Raw genomic sequence first — 13364 nt, forward strand, 5'->3', positions numbered from 1 at the left:
GAAAACAATGAAATGAGTGGCTTGTGATTTGTTTCCAATTCAAACTGAAGACCAAACAGATACTGATGCATCTTTTTAACCCCATACAGACAGGCTAATGCTTCTTTTTCTACCATGCTGTAGGCTCTTTCCACCTTTGACAAACTTTTAGAAGCATATGCAACAGGTTGTAGTTTACTCGACTCATTAGCTTGTTGGAGCACGCAACCAACTCCATATGACGAAGCATCACAGGCCAATACTAGATGCTTGCACTGATCATAATGTACCAGCAGCTTGTTAGAGCAAAGCAGATTAGTAGCTTTCTCAAAAGCTCTATCTTGCGACGCACCCCAAACCCAGTTGTCGCCTTTTCTTAGCAACATGTGCAGTGGCTCTAATAAAGTGCTCAATCTAGGTAGGAAATTACCGAAGTAGTTGAGTAGACCAAGGACCGAACGCAGTTCCGTCATATTCTGAGGCTTGAGTGCATTTTTGATGGCCTTGGTTTTCAAGTCCGTAGGCCTGATGCCGTCAGCAGCAATTTTCCTCCCCAGGAATTCGACTTCCGGTGCCATGAATACGCACTTCAAACATTTCAGTCTGAGTCCCACTTTGTCCAGACGGTGTACAACCTCTTCCAGGTTGTTCAGATGTTCGGCGGTGTCACGACCTGTGACCAAGATGCCATCTTGGAACACCAAGGTTCTAGGGACAGACTTCAGTAGACTCTCCATGTTCCTCTGAAATATGGCTGCAACCGAGGGAATTCCGAAAGACACCTGTAGTAGATAAACAGTCCTTTATGAGTGTTGATGCACGTAAGTTTCTTCGATGTCTCGACCAGCTCCTATGTCATGAGGGCCAACATCAGATCCAGTTTAGTGAATGACTTCCCCCCAGCTCGTGTTGCAAACAGGTCACCAGCGCTCGGTAACGGGTATTGATCCTGTTTCGAAACTCGGTTGATCGTAACCTTGTAGTCTCCACAAATCCTGACAGTGCCATCACTCTTCAACACAGGAACAATGGGGCTGGCCCATTCGTTAAATTCGACCGGTGATATAAACCCTTCACTCTGGAGTCTATCCAGTTCGATTTCATCATGTATGGAACTGCCCGAGCTTTATGATGGACGGGTCTTGCATCCGAGTCCACATGGATTTGCACCTTGGCTCCCGTGAAATTGCTGATGCCTGGTTCAAACAGCGAGGGAGCTTGCTCAGCACTTGAGCACATGGAGTATCATCCTCCGACGACAGTGCTTTGATATCGTTCCAATTCCATTTGATTTTTTCTAGCCAATTCCTGCCCAACAGCATTGGACCATTGCCTGGAACAATCCATAACGGTAAATCATGAACTGCACCTTCATACGACACCTTGACTACTGCACTGCCAATCACCGTTATGAGTTCTTTAGTGTACATACACAAGTTGGCATTGACTGGACTCAGCTTAGGCCTCACAGCCTTAGTATCCCACAGCTTGTCGAATGTCCTCTGGCTCATTATTGATTGACTCGCACCCGTGTCCAATTCTATCAGTACCAGCACACCGTTAAGTTTTACATTAACATTATCGGTTGGCTCTTTGTTAGGAACGAATACAGTCCATACACTTCCTCCTCTGGTATCTCAGATTGCATATCCGGATCCGCGCTATATTGGTCATCATCCTCCACGTGGTGTGTCGCAGCACGCTTGCTCAGTTGCGGATACATGCGCTGGAGATGCCCCAGTCTCGAACAGCCTTTACAAATGTACTGTTTAAACTGCCACTGATGAGGCTGATGATTGCTCCCATAACTCCAACACGGTGAAATCGGATTCATTCCCTTTGGTAGACTTTGAGCAGCCATAGGTTTCGCATATGCAGTCGAGTAGGCCCTGCCATATGCAGCTCTGCCAAACAACGATACAATCTTGTTTACAATCTTGCCGAGTTCCAATTTTTCGATGATATCTGCTTCAAGTTTTTATCCGTCGTCATGCATGCCTGTGCAATTGTGATGGCCTTGCTCAAATCCAGCGTCTCCACCACCAGCAGCTAATGCAGGATCACCTCATGGTTGATGCCGATTACAAAGAAGCCCCGCAGCATGTCTCCCAATGCATTTTTGAACTTCCACGGTCCAGCTAGACATCTTAGGTCGGCAACAAATTCCGACACATCCGGCCCTCAAAACGAACATGCTTGTAGAATCGATATCATGAGATGATGATGTTTTCTTTTGCTTTGAGATGGTCATGTACCAGAGCACACAATTCCTCATAGTCCTTGTCCATTGGAGAAGATTCTTTATGAGTCCATAGATTTTCGGACCGCAAACCGTGAGGAAAACCGCCCTGCGCCTAACTGCGTCACTGGGTTCCTCCATTTTGTTTGCCACGAAGTACTGATCCAGGCGAGCTATAAAATCTGCCCAGTCCTCTCCCTGCATGAATCTCTCCAGAATTCCAATTGTGCTCATTTTTGCATGCAAATGTTCTTAAGTTACCTCGTTGCCAAATGTTATGGATGTAATAACTCGATAGACTGAATACTGTAAAACTAACACAGGTACAAACCTGGCTCCGCTTTATTAGAGCTCAACGTGATTACATTACATTGCCTTTTATACCTGGGCCGGACACGTGCATACAGCCCAATGACTTCCAACAGTGGCGCCATCTGGTAGCTAGTAACCCCAAGCATAGATACAAGACACACATGCAATGTGGTCCAGAAAACAATTAGTGTGCTTAGGCAGTGCTTTAAATGCCTGGAGCATTCAGAAGGGGAGCTACAATACAACCCTGAGCAAATAGCTCAATTCGTGGTCGTGTGCTCCATGCTGCACAACCTGGCTATTAGAAGGGGACAAGAATTGCCAGCAAGGGGATTGATGGTCCACCTGAGGAGAGAGAGGAAGAGCAGGACGAGGGGCTGGATGCTGAACTCGGCCACACAATAAGACTGACTATGCAACCATGCCCACACCCACCTCCAGACCGCAAGAACGGGCCCTTGGTGGCTACATAGCTGCAAGACTCTTACGTCAGGAGCTCATAAATGAGCGATTTGACTGAAAGAACGTTGCTGTTATTGACAAAGCTGACACACTGCTGTGTGTGTGCAGCTCAGACATCAATGGTGGGTATCACCTTGGGGACAGTTAAAGTTTGAGTTGATTCAAGTTAAGTGTAATTATACCCTTTCATGTTAAGGAATCACCAATGTGTAATGGTCCAGCTATCTGAGACAATGCGCAACAAGGTTATGTTGAATAAAAAACATTTAATACAACCATTGGTCTGAAATCATAAGTATCACGGGCAAAACCACCCCACCCCGACCCCACTTTTTTGACCATTGACATTAATCAAATGGTCAACATGTCCAGCAACACAGAACACAAATGCAAACCAGGAGGGTAGAGGGTAGCCCCCTCCCCCACATACATTACAACAAATTGCATACACAGAGATGGAGATATAATAAAGTCATCACCTGCGGACATGAACCTCACTTTCCCCCCCCATCCCCTTCTTCTCCTCACCTCTACCCCTTCCCCTCCTCGCTCCACACCGCCTGGCCGAAGAGCTCCTCAGGCAGTGCCTCAGTGGGGGGGATGAAGGCAGAGCCAGTAGGTACACGGGTACGGGAGTGGGGGGTACCGAGATGGGAACATTCTCAGATTCAGAAGCAGAATCTTGCTCCTGCCTCTCAGCTGTCGTTGGCTCTGGGGGTGCGGAACCAAGGGGCGAAGTGCCGCAGTCCGGGACTACTGGGAGGCCTGTGCCACGAGTGTTCCTGGCTATTGCCTCCAGGGCCTCCGCCATCCGTGGAACGTACTCTGTCATGGTGCTGGAGATGCTGGCCAGCTGTCAGGATATGCCCCCCAATGCATTTAGTGTTATGTATGTTAACTGGGTTTTACCTGCCACCGGAGGGCGCGACTGTCAGAGTCCTAATGGTCACTGGCAGATACGTGCAAGCCGTGTATATAATGTTGGCAGCCATGTTGAATCCTCACTGTGAGAATAAATAAACTGGAGTAAGGTCATGCCTGAACTAGCTCACTGTACTTAGCCTTGTGTAGTTATTTGATACTTAACAATTGGCAACAAGTTAAAAATACGAACTTTCACGCAACCATGTCTGTTGGAATTTTGGAGAGATTCGTGGAAGGGGAAGACTGGGAAGATTTCACTGATCGCCTCGACCAGTACTTCGTAACCAACGGATTGGAAGGAACCGATAACACAATTAAGTGCAGGGCGGTTCTCCTCACCGTTTGTTGGTCAAAAATTTATGGCCTTATCAAGAATCTACTCTCACCAACTTGACCAATGGATAAGACTTACGATGAATTGTGTACGCTGGTTTGGAACCAATTTAAACTGAAGGAAAGCATCATCATGGCGAGGTATCATTTCTAAACGCACAATCGCTCTGAGGGCCAAGACGTGGCGGAATTTGTTGCCGACCTGAGACGTCACGCTGGGCCGTGCAACTTCGGAGCTGCATTGGAGGAAATGCTGCGAGACTTTTTTGTGCTTGGCATTGGTCACAAGGTCATCCTTCAAAAGCTACTGGCTGCTGAATTGCTAGACCTGAGCAGGGCCATCATGATCGCCCAGGCATGCATGTCCACGGACGAAAACTCGAAACAGATATCTTCCCAGCATCGAAACTCACCAGCAAGTAATGTGCATAAAATAATATCATCGGCAGGCAGAGCTGCACATGATAGGGCCTATTCGTCCGTGATCATACGACCTGTAAGTGTTCAAAGTCCGCCATCGGGGGTGAATCAAATCTCGCCTTGTTGGCATTGCGGGGGCTATCATCGGGCCCATCAATGCCGAATCAAGCACTATGTGTGCAAAGGCTGTGCAACAATGGGGCACCTTCAGCAAATGTGTCCACAACTGAGCAAGCATGCTGCAACACACCACGTGGCTGAGGATGATCGATCCAGCGAGGATCAAGCGGCACAGGCAACTCAACCCGAGGTACAGGACGAAGAAGAGTACGGGGTACATTCTCTTACCAAAAGTCCTCCGATAATGCTGGAAGTTAAATTAAATGGGGTTCCAGTATCCCTGGAATTGGACACGGGTGCAAGTCAGTCAATCATGAGCCAGAGGGCTTTCGAAAAGCTGTGGGACACTAAGGCAAAAAGACCCAAACTGAGCCCAATCAATGCGAAGCTGCGTACCTACACCAAAGAGCTCATACCAGTCATTAGCAGTACGGTATCGTACGATGGAGATGTGCATGATTTATCGTTGTGGATCATTCCAGGCAATGGCCCAACGCTGTTCGGCAGGAGTTGGCTTGAGAAAATTAAATGGAACTGGAACGATATTAAAGCCTTACCATCAGTGGATGACGCTTTGTGTGCTCAAGTGCTGAGTAAGTTTCCCTCGTTGTTCGAACCAGGCATCGGCAACTTCACGGGAGCCAAGGTGCTGATCCACCTAAGCCCGGATGCATGACCTGTCCATCACAAGGCTCAAGCGGTTCTGTACATGGTGAGGGAGAAGGTCGAGATCGAACTGGACAGACTTCAATGGGAAGGAATCATATCACCAGTCGAGTTCAGCGAATGGGCCAGTCCAATTGTCCCGGTGTTGAAAAGTGATGGCACGGTCACGATCTGCAGCGACTACAAGGTAACGATCAACCGAGTCTTGATCAGTATCCGTTACCCAAGGCTGACGACCTGTTTGCAATGCTAGCGGGGGGGGGGGGGGGGAAGTCGTTCACCAAATTGGACCGGACCTCCGCTTACATGACACAGGAGCCGGTCGAATCTTCACAAAAACTGACGTGCATCAACACGCACAAAGGACCATTTATATATGACAGATGCCCTTTCGGAATTCGCTCGGCGGCAGCCATATTTCAGAGAAACATGGAGAGTTTGCTGAAGTCTGTCCCGAGAATCGTCGTGTTCCAAGATGACATCCTGATCGCCGGTTGCGATGCACCGAACACCTGCACAACCTGGAAGAGGTTCTATGTCGTCTGGACAGAGTGGGACTCAGGCAAAAACGCTCCAAGTGCATTTTCATGGCACCAGAAGTCGAATTCCTGGGGAGAAAGATTGCAGCAGACAGCATCAGGTCTACTGACTCAAAGACAGAGGCCATCAAAAATGCACCCAGACCCCAGAGTGTGACGGAGCAGCATTCGTTCCTGGGTCTTCTCAACTATTTCGGTAACTTTCTACCTAGTTTGAGCACATTGCTAGAGCACCTTGCACATGTTGCTGAGAAAGGGTAACGACTGGGTTTGGGGAAAATCTCAAGACAGAGCCTTAGCGAAGGCCAAGAACCTGCTATGTTCCAATAAATTTCTGGTACCCTATGACCCATGTAAGCGGTTAGTGCTGGCCTGCGACGCCTCATCATATTGGGTCAGTTGTGTGCTCCAGCAAGCCAATGTATCAGGCAAACTCCAACCAGTTGCATACGTGTCCAGAAATCTGTCTAAGGCTGAAAGAGCCTATACTACGGTAGAGAAAGAGACTTTAGCATGCGTATATGGGGTTAGGCATATGCACCAATACCTGTTTGGGCTTCGTTTTGAGCTTGAAACAGACCACAAGCCACTCATTTCATTGTTTTCTGAGAGCAAAGGTAGAAACAGCAATGCCTTGTCCCGCATCCAAAGATGGGCACTGACATTATTCGCTTATAATGATGTCATCTGCCACAGACCAGGCACTGAAAACTGTGCTGATGCGCTTAGCCTGCTACCATTGCCCACAACCAGGGTGGAAATGCCGCAGCCCGCGGACTTGCTGCTGGTCATGGATGATTTTGAGAGTGAGGGGTCACCCGTCACGGCTCGCCAAATTAGGACCTGGACCAGCCAGGAACCTGTACTGTCAAACATAAAAAGGTGTGTCCTAAATGGAAATTGATCTGCCATTCCCAGGGAAATGCAGGATGAAATGAAGCCTTATAGCCCCCGCAAAAATGAATTGTTTACTCAGTCTGATTGTCTGTAATGGGGTAATCATATTATTATGCCAAAAAAGGCAGGGAAACTTTTGTGTGAGATTTACACAGTACCCACCCAGGCATTGTCATGATGAAGGCCATTACCAAGTCTCATATTTGGTGGCCCGGCATTGACTCGGATTTGGAGTCATGCGTGTATCAGTGCAACACTTGCATGCAACTGAGTAACGCACCTGTGGAGGCTCTGCTGGGTCTGGGTCATGGCCATCCAAACCGTGGTCAAGGATCCACATAGACCTTGCCAGCCCCTTTTTAAGCAAAATGTTTTTAGTAGTAGTGAACGCTTACTCCAAATGGATTGAATGTGTAATCATGTCATCCAGCACGTCCACAGCCACCATTGAAAGCCTCCAGGCCATGTTCACCACCCATGGCCTGCCCGACGTCCTTGTCAGCGACAACGGACCGTGGTTCGCCCGTTGGGAGTTCCACGAGTTTATGGCATCAAGCATGTCAGGTCTGCCCCTTTCAAATCCGCGTCTAACGGTCAAGCGGAGCGGGCTGTCCAAACCATTAAGCAGAGCCTAAAACGCGTGACTCACGGCTCCCTACAGACCCACTTGTCCCGCATTCTGCTCAGTTACCGGACGAGACTACACTCACTCACCGGGGGTTCCTCCTGCCGAGCTGTTAATGAAGAGAGGCCTCAAAACCAGTCTCTCCCTTGTACCTGGATCTCAATGATCACGTCGAATTCAGAAGACAACGGCAGCAATGGTACCACAATCGCGTGGCCGTATCACATGACATTGATGTTCATGACCCTGTGTTTGTCCTGAATTATGTTCATGGTCCAAAGTGGGTTGCTGGCACGGTTTTGGCTAAGAAGGGGAACAGGATGTTTGTCGTCAAACTGTTAAATGGACAAACATGCAAGAGGCACATTGACCAAACTAAACAGCGATTCACAGACAACCGAGAACAAATTGAAGATGACATCATCATCGACCAACCAACACGCATCCAATCATCAGTTGATCCTTGTGTCATTCACGAAGACGAATCTATCATCCCCGACAGTCCTGTCAGACCGACTGCTCCGCAATGCAGCAATGGTCCTAATAACTCAACCAAGCTTGGGTTCGAACAGAGAAGTTCAACCAGGGAGCGGAAGGCCCCGCACCGTCTCAACTTGTAAATATAACGTGTACCAAGGACTTTGGGGGGGAATGATGTTATGTATGTTAATTGGGTTTTATCTGCCACCGGAAGACACGACTGTTGGAGTCCGAATGGTCACTAGCAGACACGTGCAAGCCGTGTATATAATGTTGGCAGCCATGTTGAATCCTCGCTTTGAGAATAAATAAACTGGAGTAAGGTCATGCCTGAACTAGCTCACCGTACTTAGCCTCGTGGAGTTATTTGATACTTAACATTTAGGTTCTGGTCAGCTATGTTTACAGTTCTTCTGGACAACTTTACCATCTCTCCGCACTCATCTGCACCAGATCTGCCGCCTCCACAAAACATCCGCAAGGTCCTGGGGACAAATGGGGTGCCCTGTGGCGAGGTGCTTGGGCCCGGTATCTCCAGAATGGAGGGAGGAATGACCGGAGGACCACTAGCTGGCCTTGGGGTGGAATGGCTGCTGGAGCGTGGTGATGCAGGTTCCTCGAAGTCCATGCTCTCATCCGTAGACAATAGACCCAACGGATTGACGGGCGAGAATCGGAGCTCCTCAGCACCAGATGTAGGATCATCCGGAGAGTCGGGCCCTGTGCCCCCACCTTCTGGCATTTGTGGTCTTGCCTTGGAACATGCTGCTGGCTGAGCTACAAAACACAAATGAGGTTATTAGAGGAGAAGGGGGTGCTATGGCCACAAGGTGATTCCAGCGCTACACACAGCATATACGCGACAAAAGCACCACCGCTATCAAAATCATCACAGACATCACATTTCATGACCATCAATACATTCTGTATTGCAATGATTCTCATGAGGCCAGCATTATTTATAGGACAATTTTAGAAATCATCTATCATATATGATTGTTCGGATATGAGTGGGTGTGGCATCTATTGACTTTACATCACGCAATGGTATATAATTTACTCACGTGGCATCACTTCAGGATCTGCAGATACGTCCATGGCTGTCCGGGGGATGCTTCCCCATGAGTGCGAGCACCGGGTCCTCCATCTCTGTGATATCGCTGGTGACTGGTGGCCCCCCCACCCGTTCGCCTCTGCACGGACCTCATCGTCGATAGCTTCTTCTGTAAAAGGTAACAGGACGACACGGCATGAGATCATTGTGTGATATCATTGCTAGGTACTGTCAGAGACTGATACAACACATAACCGACAGATGTAATCATCATTATTATGATAATTATCATTCTTTATCTAAAGACGTATACTGTGACTGCAGGCTTTGAGCACAACATTCCCGATAAAAGTGAAAGACCTCACATCTGCTGATAGTCATGACTGTTACAAATCAAATTATATAAATACATAAGTACACGTAAATAAATGTAATATTTACTCTTGCGGATCCCACAAGTTCGTTCCATCGTTTGTGGCATTGGTTGCTCTCACGCACCTCGTTGGTCGCCGACGAGACTACCTCTGCTATCTCGGTCCATATCTTCTGGTAGGCCTTTGGGGTGGGCTTCCCACGCCCTCCCTGGGTCAAATCACCCCAGCGTAACTCGATCTCCTGCAGGAGAGAGGCATTTGCCTCATCCGAGAACCTCCTCGCTCTTTTGCTTCCTCCAATGTGCTCCTCTCCCAGCTCACTGCTCTCGCCAGCGTCAGTCTCCACAGTATGCTGTGTCGCCTCCTCCTCTCCCTCCATTATAGGCACCAAATTCGGGAAAATATCTGGCTGGTAGCAGCTAATTTTTTTTGGCACAAATTGCTTAAAGCTCGAAACTCCCCCTCCTTCCTCCCAAAGCAGCCACACCACACCCACGCACACCTTCACTCCCTCTCAGCTCCCTCGCTATCTGTCTCCTCTTATGCGCATGTAATATTGACCCTTGACCTCCTGAATCACGGGAATCGAGCGTTGCCATGTCATTGCTAAGGATGGCGACACTTTACGGCAGAAGGTCAGAGAGATTTAACGCCAACGCCCATTTCAGATCACTCGCAGTAATGCCAAATTTTTTAAATGGAGACTCGGGGCTTTGAAAATGGGCGACAAACTGACGATCTGAAAACCCATTTTTACCGCCCACACCGGAAATACCGCCCATTTTTGGTCGATCTGCAGAAAAGTGTAAAATCTAGCCCACAGTCTGTAGCGACTGGTCGGCGCACTGTTTCGATAAATCGCAGTCAGACTTAGGGAAGAGGTGCAGCCATCCGGCAGCCTCCGTTCGATTAGCAAAGGAGGTGTCTGCGACTCCGAGGGCTTTCCGTTAATCTTCCTGAATCCGTGCAAGTTATGTCTCAGTTTGCGTTTCCGGGCTTCTCCCATCGTTTCAGGCCCCGAAACATTCCACAGTACAAGAGTAGCATGATGGGGCAGGGGAGGAAGAAGGAGCAGACCGAGGTGTAAATGACATAGTTATCGTCCTCTAACCGGCACACCATCAGATCGCGGCCTGGGACATTGTTCAGGACCCCTGTGAGCGAGCGGGGTCGTGTCTGATAAGCGAGCAGAACGCGAGTTAAGCGGGTCTGCAAGGAGCCATCCATCACTCGCATCAGGCTCTGCTTAATCGTTTGGGACTGTCCTCTCCGCTTGGCCATTAGAGGCAGCCTGAAAGGAGCAGACCTGACATACTTGATGCCGTTGCGGGTCATGAACTTGCTGAACTCGGAGCTAGCGAAACAGGGTCCACTGTCACTGACAAGGACGTCGGGCAGGCCATGGGTGACAAACATTACCCTGAGGTTTTCAATGGTGGCTGTGGACGTGCTGGATGACATTATCACACATTCAATCCATTTAGAGTAGGCATCCACAACTATGAGAAACATTTTCCCGAGGAAAGGACCGGTATAATCCACATGAATCCTGGACCATGGTTTGGAGGGCCATGACCACAGGCTCAGGGGAGCCTCCCTGGGCGCATTGCTCATTGTGAGCAACTGTAGCATTGGTGCACGCATGATTCAAGATCTGAGTCGATGCCAGGCCACCACACATGTGATCTGGCAATGACCTTCATCATGACTATGCCTGGGTATGTCCTGTGGAGGTTGCGTATAAAGGTCTCCCTGCCTTTCTTTGGCAAAACCACGCGATTACCCCATAATAAGCAGTCAGACTGAATAGACATTTCATCTTTGCGACAGTGAATAAAAGGCTTAAATTCGTCCTGCATTTCCCCCTGAATGGCTGACCAGTTCCCATTTAGGCGGAGGCGGAGCGGAACGCCGAGGAGGCCTACAGAAGGCCCAACAGTCGTCGAGCAGCCAGCTGGTGCAGGGTGAGAAGGAAATTTAAGGGTGACGTCACAGCCAAGGGGTAAGTGATTGGCTGGTGATTGGTGAGGTTTTTCTTTTTCTTTTCTTTATCAGTAGGTAACCTTTATCATTGTTGTTGCCAAATTAAGTTAATCTAGGGGTTAAGTCATGGCAGGAGAGCTTGGACACATGTCATGCTCCTCCTGTGCTATGTGGGAACTCAGGGACGCTTCCAATGTCCCTGATGACTGCATGTGCGGGAAGTGTATTCTGCTACAGCTCCTGACAGACTGCATTGCGGCACTGGAGCTGCCGGTGGATTCACTCTGGAGCATCCGCGATGCTGAGGATGCCGTGAATAGCACATTTAGTGAGTTGTTCATACCACAAGTAAAAGTTACACAGACAGATAGGGAATGGGTGACCAACAGGAAGAGCAGTGGAAGGAAGGTAGTGCAGGGGTCCCCTGCGGTCATTCCCCTCCGAAACAGATATGCCATTTTGGGTGCTGTTGGAGGGGATGACTCATCAGGGGAGGGCAGCAGCAGCCAAGTTCATGGCACCGTGGGTGGCTCTGCTACATAGGAGGGCAGGAAAAAGAGTGGGAGAGCTATAATGGGGGGTCTATTGTAAGGGGAATAGACAGACGTTTCTGTGGCCGCAATCGAGGCTCCAGGATGGTATGTTGCCTCCCTAGTGCAAGGGTCAAGGATGTCTTAGAGCGGCTGCAGGACATTTTGGAGGGGGAGGGTGAACAGCCAGTTGTCGTGGTGCATATAGGTACCAACGATATAGGTAAAAAATGGGATGAGGTCCTGCAAGCTGATATTAGGGAGGTAGGAGTTAAATTAAATGTAGAACCTCAGAGGTAGTAATCTCAGGATTGCTACCAGTGCCATGTATTAGTCAGAGCAGGAATCACAGGATAGCTCAGATGAATACGTGGCTTGAAGAGTGATGCAGAAGGGATTCAAATTCCTGGGACATTGGAACCGGTTCTGGGGGAGGTGGGAACAGTACAAGTCGGATGGTCTGCAACTGGGCAGGACCGGAACCAATGTCCTAGGGGTGTGTTTGCTAGTGCTGTTGGGGAGGGGTTAAACTAATATGGCAGGGGGATGGGAACCTATGCAGGGAGACAGAGGGAAGTAGTATGGGGGCAGAAGCAAAAGATAGAAAGAAGAAAAGTAAAAGTGGAGGGCAGAGAAACCCAAGGCAAAAAGGGCCACATTACAGCAAAATTCTAAAGGAGCAAAGTGTGTTAAAAAGACAAGCCTGAAGGCTCTGTGCCTCAATACGAGGAGTATTCATAATAAGGTGGACGAATTAACTGCACTGACAGCAATAAATTAATATGGCTCCAGGGTGACCAAGGCTGGGAATTCAACATCCAGTGGTATTTAACATTCAAGAAGGATCGACAGAAAGGAAAAGGAGATGGGATAGCGTTGCTGGTTAAAAAGGAAATTAATGCAATAGTAAGGAAGGACATTAGCTTGGATGATGTGGAATCGGTATGGGTGGAGCTGCGGAATACCAAAGGGCAGAAAACGTAGTGGGAGTTGTGTACAGACGACCAAACAGTAGTAGTAAGGTTGGGGACGGCATCAAACAAGAAATTAGGGATGCGTGCAATAAAGGTACAGCAGTTATCATGGGCGACTTTAATCTACATATAGACTGGGCTAACCAAACTGGTAGCAATACGGTGGAGGAGGATTTCCTGAAGTGCATTAGGGATGGTTTTCGAGACCAATATATCGAGGAACCAACTAGAGGGTTGGCCATCCTAGACTGGGTGATATGTAATGAGAAAGGACTAATTAGCAATCTTGTTGTGCGAGGCCCCTTGGGGAAGAGTGACCATAATATGGTAGAATTCTTTATTAAGATGGAGAGTGACACAGTTAATTCAGAGACGAGGGTCCTGAACTTAAGTAAAGGTAACTCCGATGGTCTGAGGCGTGAATTGGCTAGAGTAGACTGGCGAATGATATTT

General features: G+C 48.6%; 1 pseudogene; it reads right to left on the minus strand.

Annotated features, from left to right (window-relative positions):
- Positions 1-10840, minus strand: part of LOC139279627 (D(4) dopamine receptor-like) — a 52046-nt pseudogene extending 41206 nt beyond the window's left edge.
- Between the last annotated feature and the right edge of the window lie 2524 nt (positions 10841-13364).

The sequence above is a fragment of the Pristiophorus japonicus genome, chromosome 14 (genome assembly GCF_044704955.1).
Source record: "Pristiophorus japonicus isolate sPriJap1 chromosome 14, sPriJap1.hap1, whole genome shotgun sequence".
Taxonomy (NCBI): Eukaryota; Metazoa; Chordata; class Chondrichthyes; family Pristiophoridae; genus Pristiophorus; species Pristiophorus japonicus.